At 37.1% G+C, this 15,100-nt stretch overlaps 1 pseudogene; it reads right to left on the bottom strand.

Moving 5' to 3' along the window:
• Positions 1 to 14,781, bottom strand: part of LOC144456573 (glycylpeptide N-tetradecanoyltransferase 1 pseudogene) — a 47,996-nt pseudogene extending 33,215 nt beyond the window's left edge.
• Positions 14,782 to 15,100: the final 319 nt, after the last annotated feature.

Here is a 15,100-nt window from a genome sequence, read left to right as displayed (position 1 = left end):
CTAAGCTTTGTATCTCTTGTGACACCTCACAAAGTATTCTTCATACTGGGGGACTTAATGAAGACTTGTTGGACTATAAAAGATAACCTTTACTTTATAGTAATAATTTAAGCAAAAGGATTTGATACAGCTTGTACCGAGTTTGAAATACAGACACCATTTCTCTGAACATACACATCTATTTTTTTAAGTGACTCATAGCCAATGAGAATTTGTGAGTGTTTTCTGTATCTAAAGCCCAAATCTCAAAGGTATAGTTAAATCCTGGAAATTATGAGATCATATTATTTGTCAAGTACCAATTATTTGTGCCCTTATAACACCTCTTTTAGCTAAACTTTAGTTAACACTTCCCGAAAATTATTTTGGATTTTGTCCTGTTTTAAAATGCTTCTTCACACAAATGATTCACTTAAATATATAATACCCTCAAGAGAAGCATGCACATGTTTGAACTCTTGAGGCTAGAATAAAAAGAAATCTTTTGTTTCTCCCTGTGATCAACACTCAATTGCCCTAAGTGAAAGGTGGTGCCCATTGCAATTTCTGAGTAATTTACAATTGCAATAAAGGCATTTTAGTATACATACATCTACCTAAGTCAAAATGAAGCAAAGAACTGTGCTGATTATTTTCTGGAATCAGGATGACCTTTAGGACCTTCCTTTCATAATCACCATGTGAAGGCTTTAGGGCTTGTCCCAAAGAAACTACTTAATTCCTCCTCCAGATGCTGCCTTGACTTCTACTTGCTATCACTCACTGATTATTCTATTTTGGGTAGAATAACAGGCTTAGAGGTCGGGGCATGGTCAAATTGAAGCCTAAAATAATATCCCATGGTGGAGAAGAGGGTGGGCAGAGTGGTGCCAGAAACTTGATACTCATTGATATTTACAGGAAAAAAAATTGTTGTTTAAAAAGGAATAAATCTTTAAAAGCCATTTAGTCTTAACCTCATTCATCCAATCTGTAGTCTTCCTCCTTTTCAGAGGTAATCTAGGGGAAAAAATTAGTCTACACATATTTCCATTTCCTCATTTCCAACTTACTTCTCAACATCTTGCAGACTACTTCCAAACCTACCCCTTGACTGAAACTGCTCTGTCCAAAGTTACCAATGAGTCTCTTAATTCCTAAATATTAAATATTTTTTTCCTAGGTAAAGTATTTTTAGTCATCTTTCATTAATTTTCTATAGTAGTTGACTTTTTTTTTAAATCACACCTACCTCTTTCAAATTCTTTCCTCCCTAGTTTTCATGGCACTATTCTATCCTTGTTGTCCTCCTACATTTCTAATTGCATTGTCCCTTTCTTCTCTGCCGAATTATCATCCATTTCTAGCCCTATATGCACTGGCCTACCACAAGTCTTAATCAAAGTTATTAATGTTAAAGAAAAACCCCTGTGAACTGTTAAACAGGGGGAAAAAAACCCAGATCCAAAAGGGAGCTAGAATGAACCAGAATATGATCACAGTTTACACAGATTATAAATACATGTATTTGCCTGAGAAGAAAAAGCTTGCAAGCTGGAACAATGTCTGTTCTGACATGTTCAAGGCCCAATTGAAAAGATGTATTTATATTTTTTGAACAAAGGAAGGAAGGGAACTGGGTGAGAAAGGCAGGAATCCTTCAAATGGATGGAGAGATCCAGGAGGGGGAGTGAGAAACTCTAGCTGTTAGCAATGTGGCCCTTAGATTCATAAAACAGCCTGATATTTCAAGGCTTAAGCACAAACAATAAGATTAAGAGATGTGAAACAGGGAGTCTGCAGATAAGGATGTCTCTTGAAGATCCATAAACCACCAAATGGCTCAGGGTCTGCTTCAGAACTGTTATGATTTTAATTAGCTTCAGAGTTGCTGATATTCTACATGTCCAGCTAGGTTTACTCTCCATCACCCCAAAGGATTGTTGGTATGTCAAGCCCTTCTGTCCTCATACTGTTCTTCTGGTTACCTAGATAATCGGGAGGGGTGGGGGGGGGAGAGCAGGAAGGAGCTCAAGCAAATCAAGGTATCCATTTTCACACTAACAATTAGCTAAATATTAATGGCATTTTTCAAACATCGTTCTTCTTGACATCTCTTTAGCATTTGATACTGTTGATCCCCTTATTCTTTTGGATTTGGTTCTCTAGGATTTTATTACACTATTCTCTCCTAGTTCTCCTCCCATATTATGTGCTGTAAACAGCTAATTGTGTGATTATTAAATAGCTAATTATTGCTGTCTTAAATAAAATGGCAAGTGCACTAAAATTCTCTTTTAACACCTACTATAGTTCCTGGGACAACGCACTCCATTTCCCATCTCTACACTTTTGTACTGTCTCAAATCTCATATTCTGTAAGAAGGTATTCCCTGTCTCTCTAACAAATTTTTGAAACTCTGAGATTATTTTCCATCTATTATTGATATATTGTGTATGTTTCTAGATATTATTCGTCTTTATCTTCCTCTATAGGAATGAGAGCTTCTTGAAAGCAGAAATTATTTTTGCCTCTCTCTATATCTCCAGCACTGAGCATAGTAAGCACAAAGTAAGTGTTTAATGTGTTCTTGTTAAATGATTGGCCATTGGATACCTCTCTTTGAATGTTCCATAGGGGCAGTTAGGTGGCACAGTAGATAGAGCACTGGGATTGGAGTCAGGAAGACTCATCTTCCTGAGTGCAAATCCAGCTTCAGACACTTACTACCCGTGTGACCTTGAGCAAGTCTCTTAACCTGTTTGCCTCAATTCCTCATCTGTAAAATGAGCTAGAGAAGGAAATGACAAACCACTCCAGTATCTTTGCCAAGAAAACCCCCAGATGGGATCACAAAGAGTTGGATATGGAGCTGAACACCAACAACAAATGCCCCATAGTCACTGGAAGCTCAATGTGTACAAAATGAAATTCATTGTCTTTCCCTTAGTTCTTTCCCCTTTCCTCAGTTTCTCTGTTTGTGCCAAAGGAATCACCATCTTCCTTGTCATCTGGGCTTATAACCTTGGAGTTATCCTTTGCTCTTGCTTGCCCTCACCCAATGTATCAAAGTACTTGCCAAGTCTTAAAGATTCTACCACCACATTTTTCTTTTCCATCCCCTTGTCTTCACTCACCAGCCTAGTTCAGTCTCTACCTCTCATCTAGACAATTAGAATAGTCTCTTAATTTAACTGACTCTAGACTTCACGAAGTTGATAAATTTACATTCCTAAAGCACATCCTGACTATACAAGTCCTCAAGAAGTTTCAGAGGTTCCCAATTGTTTCTACTACAAAATTCAAACTCCTTTGTCATTTAAAGCCCTTCATAATCTAGCTTTGACCTAGTTATTCAGAATAATGTCATATTGCTCCCTCTCACTTTGTATAACTGGCCAAGAGGCTGAAACCCCTCTCTTCCATAATTAAACGTTCTCTTTTATCACCTATGTTTCTTGGAATTCCTAGCCCCTTCAAGAATCAGCTCAAAGGCTACCTCTGGACTTTCCTAAAGATCCCAGTTGCTAGCACTTCCTCCATTCTGAGATTCCTTTTTATTTACTTATCTTTCTATAAGCTGTTGCCCCAAATAGACTACAAACTCCTTGAGGTCAGGAACATTTCTCTTTATGTTGGAGCATCAATTGCTTGGCATATAAAAAGTATTTGATAAAAGCTTGTTGAATTAACAGAATTCCCTTTTCTTAAAACTAACAAATGTACTAAGCAGTTTAAAGAACAATGCTACCAAGTACAAAAGGTATCTTAACTGCTTAACTAAAAGAAAGCTCTGCTTTGTTTATTTAGTACTTCTTCCAAAGGTCAGGGAGAATTGGAGGTCTGATTTCTAGACAAATTATGTGCATTTAATCTGGAATGAGTTCCTGTATTTGTAATGTTTTGAGAACTGTAGTGAAACTTCCTCCCCTCCTCAGTAGGAATATAGTAGAGAATTTTTATATGAATTATAGTAACACTTCCCTAAATTCTCCAATTCATATTTAATCTCAGTTCTCAAAATCTATCTGAAGGTCTCCACTGCATACTAAAGTCCAAATTCCAGCACTTGGCATTCAAGATCATTTAACCTGGTCCTACCATTTCAACCTTATTCCCCCTTTTCAAGCAACCAAAAGGAATTTTATAAGTACCTACTATGGGCCAAGTACTTTGGAAAAAAAGACAGAAATGATACAATCAACAAACAGAAAGAAAGAGAGAGAGAAAAGAGGAACACATAAATGACATACTATATTTAAAAATGCATAGAAGAGAACAAAAGAAAATTGAGAATAGGACATAAAGAAACAGAAAAATTTTGGTCCTACCATATTATATTTAATGTGTTCTTTAAAAAACAAGCTATATATAATAACATAATAGAAATAGTTTTATGAATGGTCCCTTTCGGTCATGTTTTATTTTTATATTTGCAATGTTCATAATAAAAAGGGAAACATTCAAAAGAGAGGGTTTATTGGAATGAGAGGAAAAAATTCTCAAGAAAAATATTCATGGTAAAGGTAAACATCAGCTGTTGTTGGTTGTCCTTTGTTCTTGAAGAGGGCCATGACATCAGGAAGGTGATGTCATAACTTGCAAGTGAATTGGATTTAACTGAGGCAGGGCTGTGCAAAGTCACCAGCCTTACTCTCTCCCATGGAGCCATCTGAATCCAGTGGCCAGATATAGATCAGGATGACTAGAGATGCCCCAATGCAGTGGGAGAATTTGGCCTTTCTGAGGAAAGGTTTTTCCCAGGTCTCAGTTTTTCTGAGGCAAATCCCACTCAGTGATTAAGGCTAGGTAAAAATGAGGCAAAGCATGGAGTCTTTTATCAAGTCAAAAACAAATAAGTAAAATCAGTCTGGGAGGGGAAGACCTTCAGGATTTCTGGACAAAACAGAAACAATTTCTATGTACACTCAACCTGGCCAATCAATGAGAGCCAGAGTAATTTGGTTTTAAGGCATGGTCCATTAAAAAGAAATCTAGCCCAGAAACCCCAAGATATCTTGCTAGATTTCAGCAACCAAATTTATATTCCTTTGGGCAGAGCACCAGCAGGTAAGGGTATGATTCCCTATGTGGACAGAGGAAGAGGGGGGAGGGAAGGAGTGAAGAAAGGAAGGAAGGAAAGAAGAAAAGGTAGGAAGGAAGGAAGGAAGGAAGGAAGGAAGGAAGGAAGGAAGGAAGGAAGGAAGGAAGGAAGGAAGGAAGGAAGGAAGGAAGGAAGGGAGGGAGGAATTCAACTGGAACTGGCCAGTTGGGTCCCCAGGGGGGCAGCTACTACTATTCACAGGTTGTTTGTCCTTCATTCTCAAAGAGAATTATAACATCCTGGAAGGAGATATCACGATTTGCAAATGAATTACATTTAAGTGAAGTAGGGCTTTGCAAAGTCACCAGTCTCATTCTCTCCTCTGCAGCCATCTGGAGGCAAGATATAGACCAGAACAACTGGAGATGGCAATGGATGCAGTGGGAGACTTTTTAAGCTAACGTCTTTCCCAGGTCTCAGTTTTTTTCTGACGGAACTCCTGTTCAGTGATTAAAACTAGGTAAAAATGAGGCAAAGTATGGCCTCTTTTACCTGGTTAAAAAAAAAATCAATCTGGGAGGGGAAGACCCTCAGGGCTTCTGGCCAAAACAGAAACAATTGCTATTTGCACTCACTCTGAGCCTTCAGAACCCAAACAATGACCAAGTGATGCTTGGGCTGGGACATTAGCTGCAGAATTAGCTAACTGAGATAGGTGGCAGCCATTTACCGTTAGAAAAGGAGTTGCTTGGAAAGAAATCCATACATGAGTTGCTCACAAGTGCCACCTGGTGGTTATCTCTATCACAGCTCCTAAAACCTCAATGTCAAGTAATGTATTATAACAAAATACTTTACTATTGATTAAATTACTGAAATGATTCAACCAACAATTGAGTTCACCTCTAATCTCATTTTCCCTCCCTTCATTTCTCAGGAGAGCTAGGCTTTGATACCAGTTCCCCTTAATCTGAAGAAGACATCCCCCTAAGGAAGCATTTCATTTCCAGTTTTCTTACAGTCTTTGGTGTTTCTCTTAAAAAAAAATTCTCGATCTCTTTTCATGGATACACTTTGTTTTGATACAACATACCTTGCAACAAATTCTCAAAGAAATCCCCCCACAAACTTTTCACCTCTTACTCTATGACTAGTCCACATCTTCCTCCAGCCATCTTTTAAGATGATCCTAGAATGCAAGTAATTATTAATCATATGTTACAGACCACTTACTGCCATCCAATAACTTTCTATATCCTACCATGTAATTTTGATTCTTCATTGATTATGTTGGTCCATCATCCCCAGCTGCAAAATGTTCTCCCCCAGCAGCAGCCAGGGATCATTGAAAGTATTGTGTAATTTCCCAAATTAAATCTAGCTCATTCCTACTTTTGACCTAGCTCTTTCTTCTATTTGCCAGAAGATACATGTATCAGTGAACTAATTACTACTGAGGGCCATAATCTGGGCAGTCACATGTTTTTTATGATACAGACCTGTGATATCATGGAGTTTGCCCCAATTCTATTAAATTCAATATACCCTTATTAGACATTTATGATGCTCAAAGAAGGCAAAAAATGTCATAGTCTCAACCTCAAGGAGATTGTATCTAGTGGCAAGTGGAGAAGGACAATATGTATAGAAGTAAGTAAATATAAGGCAATTGGAGGATAAAGAGAAAATCAATAACTGGGGCTAATGTTTAAAAAAAAAACCCTTATAAAAGAATGGTAACTAACCTGAACCTTAAAGGAATCTAATGTTCTAATAGTTGGAAATGAGAGAACATGCTTCAGGCAAAAGGGAGGTAGGGGTGGGGATGGGGAAGTTCAGAAGCAGTATAGCATGAAAATGGTAGGGAAGTGGGATGATTGGAGTGAAGTCTTATCAGAGCCCAGGATCGTAAGGATGGAACTTTTGATTCAAATGGGAGGAGAAGGCTGGAGTGCAAGTGGCATGGCATGAAGTTAACCTGAAATAACTTTCTACTAAAGGGTTCCCATTAGAAAGATAATTGGTTCTACAATGCTTTAAAAACACATATTACATTTGAAGAAGGTCTCAAGAAGACTCTGGAAGTTGAAATAATCTCAGCAGTGAAGAATCTCTGACATAAAGCTGCCTAGTTCTAATTTCCCAGGCCAATACGGAAATGGGTTCACAGACTTAATGGCACCTTTTGTCAAACATGTTGTTTAAGTGACAGGAACCTGTTAATATTCTAAATCAGTGAAGAAGCCATGTCTCCTAAGTTATAGTCCATCTTCGTATTGCTCACATTCATTTGGATTAAGTCTAGTTAGAGATTACTTGAGTTAATTGGATTATCAAGGCAATTGCTTCTCAACTTAATTATTGTTTGATAAAGCACTAAATCTAATAAACAGTGCACTTTAAGAAGCAAACTGTGCTAAGAAACTGGTAATTAAGCCTTGCTTAGATACCAGTTGCATTGCCTCTCTAGCTTCTTTTATTTTAAAAAAAAGGTTACTTCCCCATTGTCAGTGATAACAAGAGTTGACAATTGTATAGCACTTCATGGCTTATAAAACATGTCATGCCTGTTATTTCATTTGAATGGATTCTCACAGTCACCCATGAGTTACATAATATGAGCATTATCACTCCGATGTGAAAAGTAAGAATCAGAGAGAGTTGAAGTAATTTGGTGAAGATCATCTAATTTGTAAGTAGCGGAGCCAAATTTTGAACCCTCACCTCCTGAAAACAAAGTGATCTTTCTACCACACCACAACTAATCGAACAATGGTATCAGAAGATTTTAACTTATATGGATCTCAGGTCAACTGACACAAAAAGTCACAATAACTCTGTAGCTGCAGCTTTGAAATAACTGCCACGCCATGTATTCGTGGGGATCTCCTCATCTGCTCCCCTCCCTGCATCTCTACCTAGACTTTAGAAATCAACAAAATTACACAAAATATTAATGGCTTCTGTCAGTATGACCATTCTCACCTACCCTAAACAAGCCCCTATGAAGGGATTCACCTGAAGCAAATGCGATGACTTAATACTGTGTTCACACCAAAGCCGGATTGTTAACACTGGACTGTCTTTCCCGAGTTAATATGTTTCAGTTAACCCCATATACACACCTTGCCCAAAACTGGCATGAAGACAAGGCCTGTAGGAGTAAGGATGGAAATCAAATTCTATTTTTTCATATTTCTTATAGTAGATAGAAACTGCACCTTCTAGTTCACTGATAAAGGCAATTCTCAGATGAGGAAACTTCCTCTACCGATGTGGGTCAGCATCTTCTCTGCAACTTATGGTCTTAGAGAGTTGCCTCAAACACTGAGGGTTTAAATGACTTGCTCAGTTCACATTGTTAGTATATGTTAGAGGGAAGACTTGAACATGGGTCTTCTTGATGCCAAGATCAATTCTCCGTCCATTAAATCATGATACCTCTCTCTCCCTTTCTTTTTTTCAATATGTAGAATTCTGTGCTCCGGAAAAATTTAAGAGTCCCTTTCACTTTTTTATTAAAGATTAGTTTTATCAAAAATAATAACACAATGTAGTACACATGTAAAGTACTTTTAATAAATTTTTTTTGCTTCTTATAGCAACTCAATGGGGTGTATATGTGACAAAAATGAAATTCAAAGCCATGTCTGTTAATACCAAGTCCACTGCTCCACACTACTATAGGACAACCAAGAATGATAATGGTTGTAGCATATCTCTCAATCTTAAAAAAGTTATCATTTTATGTTGTTATATGAAATACACACAAGAGATTGTCACACTTAATCTTTATTGATTGATTAACTGATCTATGATTCTGGGTAGCTGGTGGCATATCCATGACTCTCAGGTTAACACCATGGAGGATAGCCAGGTTTTCCTATGGTTGTCAGAGGGACTTTCCTACTATTTCTATTCACACCATTCCACACCATCACACGTGATGCTACATAAAAAACAGAGGAGTCAAGAGGGCACATGTACTGATAGAAAAAGAATCATTTTTCCATATTATTGTGGGCATATCCAGGAAAGTACTAAGCAGGGATTGCTGGGTTGGGAAACTACAAAGACAAAAGAAGAAGCTTCAGTGGCAATAGGCAGGGCTGCCTAAAGAATGATTAAGCAAGCTGAGACCTGTAGAAATTTTTTTTTAAATATAGTAGGGGCAATATAGGTGAACAGAATATGGCTAACCTAGCGTTAGAAGCAGAAGGATTGTGCTGAGAGGAAACATAAGGAGTAAACAGTCAGTGGCAAGATCTAGAATCAGTGAAAATAATAGCTTGTCTGAAGTGACCCCAGGACTACCAGAAGCTGAGCACTTGCATTAAGAAATCCCCATGATATGGTTTCACATGTATCCACAGTACCTTTTCTTGGGTGTTATGCAATATGTACTGGTAAATTAAATAATTGACTCTCTGAGGGGAAAAAAAATCGTACATATAGCACACTTTTAAATTTAATTTGCATTATTAACATTTTCTTCACTTTCTTAAGTCTAAGTATTAACAATGCAATAAATTAAACCCTGAATATTAGCATTTCCCAGTGTTCAGACTGAAATTTTTGAAAATTGGCTCTCTTGGCTGATAGGAGTAAACTCTAGCATAGCCCTGAATGGGTCATGAATCACATTATGTCTTCATAAGAGAAATGCAGTTTGGATATAGAGTCTCCAAAGTACCTTAAACTTCCCCTTCTAGAAGCTTGGTCATTACTGATACAAAACTAAGAAAACATAAATTTTAAAGTAGTGCCAGTATTTTAAAAGTATCTGAGGAGGCAGAACCAAGCTGGTAGAGTAAAGAAAGCACTACAGCCAAGCTTTCCCAACATTCCCCTCCAAATAACTTTTTTTTTTAAGACAATCGGGGTTAAGTGAGTTGCCCAGGGTCACACAGGTAGTAAGTGTCAAGTATTTGGTCTAAGGTCGGATTTGAACTCAGGTCCTCCTGACTTCAGGGCCAGTGATCTATCCACTGCGCCACCTAGCTGCCCCTTCCAAATAACTTTAAAATATTACTCCTTAAACCAAATTGTGGGAATAGCAGAGTCAACAAAAGGTTGGGGTAAGACATTTTTCTAGCCCAACAGTATCATTTGTAGTTACTGGGGAACAGAGACCCTATGGAATAGTAACACTTGCAGTCATGAGGGAGCAGGGGCCTTGAAGAATAGTAGCACTTGTGACTACAAGTGATCAGAGGCACTTCCTTGGTAATGACCAGGGCATAGATCAGAAAAGCAGTAATCATACCTCTCCTCAGATCACACCACGTCAAAAGTTCCAAAAACTTCCAAACTGCCAGAACTAGCTCTGAAAACAGCAATGCAAATAAGCCTAAAGCTTGGGACAGCATCATCTTCCACTTCCACTTTCACCTTGAAACAGAGCCCAACAATAAAGTTCAATGTCAAAAAATAGGTTGGGGAAATGAGCAAACAACAGCAAAAGGAACTTGACCATTAAGAAGCTACTATGATGACAAGAAAGATAAAGACACAAACACAGAAGACAATGATGTCAAAATAGCTACAAATAAAGCCTCAAAGGGGAAAAAAATGTGCATGCATAGAAGCCCAACAAGAATTCCTGGAAGAGCTTTTAAAAAAATGCTTTTCAAAAACCAAATAAGAGAGGTAGAGGAAAAATTGGGAAAAGAAATGAGAATAATACAAGACAATTATGAAAAGACAATTAGCAGCTTGGCAAAATAGACACAAAAAATATTAAATAGTACCTTAGAAAACAGAATTGGCCAAATGGGAAAAGAGGTACAAAAGCTCACTAAAGAAAAAAAATCCTTAAAAATTACAAATGGGCAAGTAGAAGATCATGACTCCATGAGATGAAGAAACCATAAAACAAAGTCAAAGAGTTTTTTAGAAGTGGAAGAAAATATGCAATATCTCATTGGGAAAACAACTGACCTGGAAAATAGATCAAGGAGAGATCATATAAGAATTATGGGACTACCTGAAAGCCATAATAAAAAAAGGGGGGGGAGAGAGGGTGCTGGACATCATATTTCAAAAAACTATCAAGGAAAACAGCCTCGACATCCTAGAACCAGAGGATAAAATAGAAATTGAAAGAATCTACTGATCACTTCCTGAAAGAGATCCCAAAATAAAAACTTCCTTGCATATTATAGCCAAATTCTAGAGTTCTCATGTCAAAAAGAAAATATTTCAAGCAGTCAGAAGGAAACCATTCAAATACCATAGCACCAAAGTCAGAATCACACAAGATTTATCAGCTTCTGGGAGGCAAAAGAGCTGGGATTACAACCAAAAATAACCTATCCAGAAAAACTGAGTACAATCCTTAAGTAGAAATAGTGTATATTTAATGAAATAGATGATATTCAAATATTGAAATATTCCTGATGAAAATACCAGAGCTGAATAGAAAATTTGATTTTCAAATATGAGACTCAAGAGAAGCATGAAAAGGTAAACATAAAAAGGTAAACTCAATGAAGTTAAACTGTTGGCGTTCCTATGCAGGAAGATGACACAGGTAACTCCTAAGAACTTTATCATTATTAGAGCAGTTAGAAGGACTCTACATAGACACAGCAGACAGGAGTGAGTCAATTATGTTGGGATGATCTCCAAAAAAAATAGGTAGGTGAGAAAGAAGGATGCACTGGGGAAAAGGAGAAGGGAGAGAAAGAGTTGGGAAAGTATTTTTACATAAAAGAGGCATGCCAGGAAGAACTTTTACAATGGAGGAGAAATGGTGGGGCAAGGTAAGGAACACTTGAATGTCACCTTCATCTGAATTGTTACAAAGAAGGATGAATACATACATACATACATACATACATGTATATACATATAAACACACACACACACACACACACACACACACACACCCACCACTGAACTGGGTATAGAAATCTATCTTACCCAACAGGAAATGAGAAGAAGAAGGGCATAACTGAAGGTGGGTAGGTGATAAAAGTGAGGGCAAATTAACAACTCTAGTAAAGTTCCTGGAAATATAATGAGCCCACATAAATCATCAACATTCCCATGTATAACAAACAAAACCAGAAGGAAGAGATAGAAAGAGAAATTCCAGTTTAAATAATTGTAAATAGTATAAAATACTTGGGAGTTTACCTGCCAAGACAAACCCAGGTACTACATGAACACAATTAAAAACATTTTTTTGCACTAATAAAGACAGATCTAAACAAGTGGAGAAATATTAATTGCTCATGGGTAGACCAAGCCAATATAATAAAAATGACAATTCTATCTAAATTAATTTACTTATTCAGTGTTATACCAACCAAACTACCAAACAATTATTTTATAGAGCTAGAAAATATTATAACAAAATTTACTTGGAAGAACAAAAGTGCAAGAATATCAGAGGATTCAATGAACAAAAAATATGAAGGACAGCAGCCTAGCTGAACTAGATTTCAAACCCTATTACCAAGTGATAAACACCAAAATGATCTGGTACTGGCAAAGAATTAGAGTGGCAAATAGGTAGAATAGATTAGGTATACAATACGCCGTAGTAAATGACCATAGTAATGTTGTATTTCATAAGGGAAGAGTTTGTGACCAAACAAGATGTATAGAAGATCAATGGAAACAAAATGGATAGTTCTGATTACACAAAATTAAAAATGTTTGCACAAACAAAACTAATGCAGCCAAAAATAGAAGGAAAGCAGGAAATGTGAAAAAAAAATATAGCAAGTTTCTCTGATACAGGCCTCATTTATCAAATTTATTGGAACCTAAGTGAAATTTATAAAAATAATAACTATTCTGTAATCAATAAATGGTCACAGGATATGAACAGGTAGTTTTCGGAAGAAAGCAAAGTCATCAGTAGTCACATGAAAAAATGATTTAAATCACTATTGATTAAAAAATGCAAATTAAAATAACTCTGAGATACCATTTCACACCTATCAGATTGTCTAACATGACAAAAAAGGAAAAGGACAAATGCTGGAAGAGACATGGGAAAATAGGTGTACTCATGTGCTAGTGGTGGTTATGAACTGATCCAACCATTCTAGAGAACAATTTGGAACTATGACCAAAGAACTATGAATTGAATTCCCTTTGACCCAACATTAGCACTACTAAGTCTGTATCTGAAAGAGATCAAAGAAAAGGGGAAGGAACTTGTATGTACAAAAATATTTATAGCAGCTCTTTTTGTGGTGACAACGAATTAGAAACTGAAGGGATGCCCATCAATTGCGGAATGGCTAAACAAGTATATGGTTGTAATGGAATACGATTGTGCTATGAGAAACAAAGAGCAGGATGTTTTCAGAAAAACCTGGGAATACTTACATGAACTGATGCAAAGTGAACAGAACCAGAACATTGTACATAGTAACAGCAATATTGCAACAATGATCAATTGTGAAATAATTAGCTACACTGATCAAGACAAGAATCCAAGACAATTCCAAAGGACTCATGATGAAAAAATGTGATCTACCTGCAGAGAGAGAATTGATGAACTCTGAGTGCAGAGTGAAGCATGCTTTTCCTTTTTCATTTCTTTTTTTTCTCCAACATGGCTAATAGGGAAATATATCTTACATGACTTCATACGTATGATTGATCTCAGATTGTTTGAATTCTCAATGGGTAAGGAAAGGGTGGGGAAAAGAGATAAAATTTGAAATTTAAACTTAACAAGATGTTTTTAAAAAGACAGAAAAGCAAAGAAGAAAGGAAGCAAGGAAAGAAAGCCATACCATTTTGGGACTTTTCTGACTTTTTCATTATGCCACTGCATTGGATACTTTCTCCACCCCTTACCCTTTTCAGTTTCCTTTTGTGTGTTGTCTTCTCCCATTTGATTATAAACTCCTTGAGGGCAGGGACTTCTTAGATACATAGATAGATAGATAGATAGATAGATAGATAGACAGATAGATAGATAGTCATATCCCTAGTGTTTAGCACAATTCCTGGCACATAGCACACACTTAATAAATATTTATGAACTCTTAACTTTAGAAAGTATCTGAATTATTCCTCTTTGTCAAAAATGATCTGATATTTTCTAATTAGGTATCTAAGCACTGTGGCCAATGTGTCAATAAGTGGGGGGAAAGAAACATATCTCCCAATAAGTGCTATACCTATCACCTTAATGCCTGGACAAGTGGCAGGGGAGAGCACTCAGATTACAAGGCTCTATGGTGGAAAGATAAGACGCCAGGTAACACAGCCTCCATGGTTATAGACATTAGAACACCAAGAAACTGCTACTGAAGAAGCTACCCAGAATGAGATGAGAGAGCAGGGTAGAGTTGATCAGGGGAGGAGCTCCTCTGGGGTGGAAGAGGAAGTGTGTTATGTATAACTTTCTACTTAACTAAACATTTTGCTAACTAGGCACTAAGCTCAGTTTTTTCTGTGTTGTAGGAATGCCCGTATTGTCAGTATCCTCTAAATTTGTGTGCCCTGAACAAGGTTTCACTGACCACACCCTAGTTATGTTTTCGCTTATAGCTGAAAAACATGATACAGTAGAGTGCACGTTGTACTGGAATTCAAAAGATCTGAGTATGCCATTAACTAGCTGTGTAATGTTGGGCAAATCACTTACCTGACCCCCTTTAGACTCCAAGTTTCTTGCCTGTAAATTGAAAAGATTGGATTCAATGATCTGTAAGGTTCTTTTTAGCTCACAAGTTCTTTGACTACAAACAAGAGCATGGTTATCTGACAATACTTCCCTCATCATGGTCTGGTAAGTTCAAAACAAATCTGTTCAAAAGAATGCTCCGGTCAGGTGCTTTAAAATCCTAGTTTTTCTTTCCTTTTCTTTCCTTTGCTATGAACAGGATATGATGTGGCTTCAGAATAGGATTTTGGGCTCCCCCTGCACTTACATTTTCAGATTTAACAGAACTTGCTGGGTCCAGTAAGTTTCACTACAAAGACAGCAATTCTAAGCATGAGATTCATTAACAGGAAATACAGTTCAGGTCTACACGTCATCATGAATAATGTCATAGGGAAGAGGTGGATAACAAAGGAGAATGACAGATTCAGTTGACCAG

Source organism: Phascolarctos cinereus, unplaced genomic scaffold, assembly GCF_003287225.1.
Source record: "Phascolarctos cinereus isolate Bilbo 61053 unplaced genomic scaffold, phaCin_HiC Scaffold_4;HRSCAF=312, whole genome shotgun sequence".
NCBI lineage: Eukaryota > Metazoa > Chordata > Mammalia > Diprotodontia > Phascolarctidae > Phascolarctos > Phascolarctos cinereus.
The sequence above is the reverse complement of the archived record's forward strand: the minus strand, read 5'-3'. Positions and strand labels throughout refer to the sequence as shown.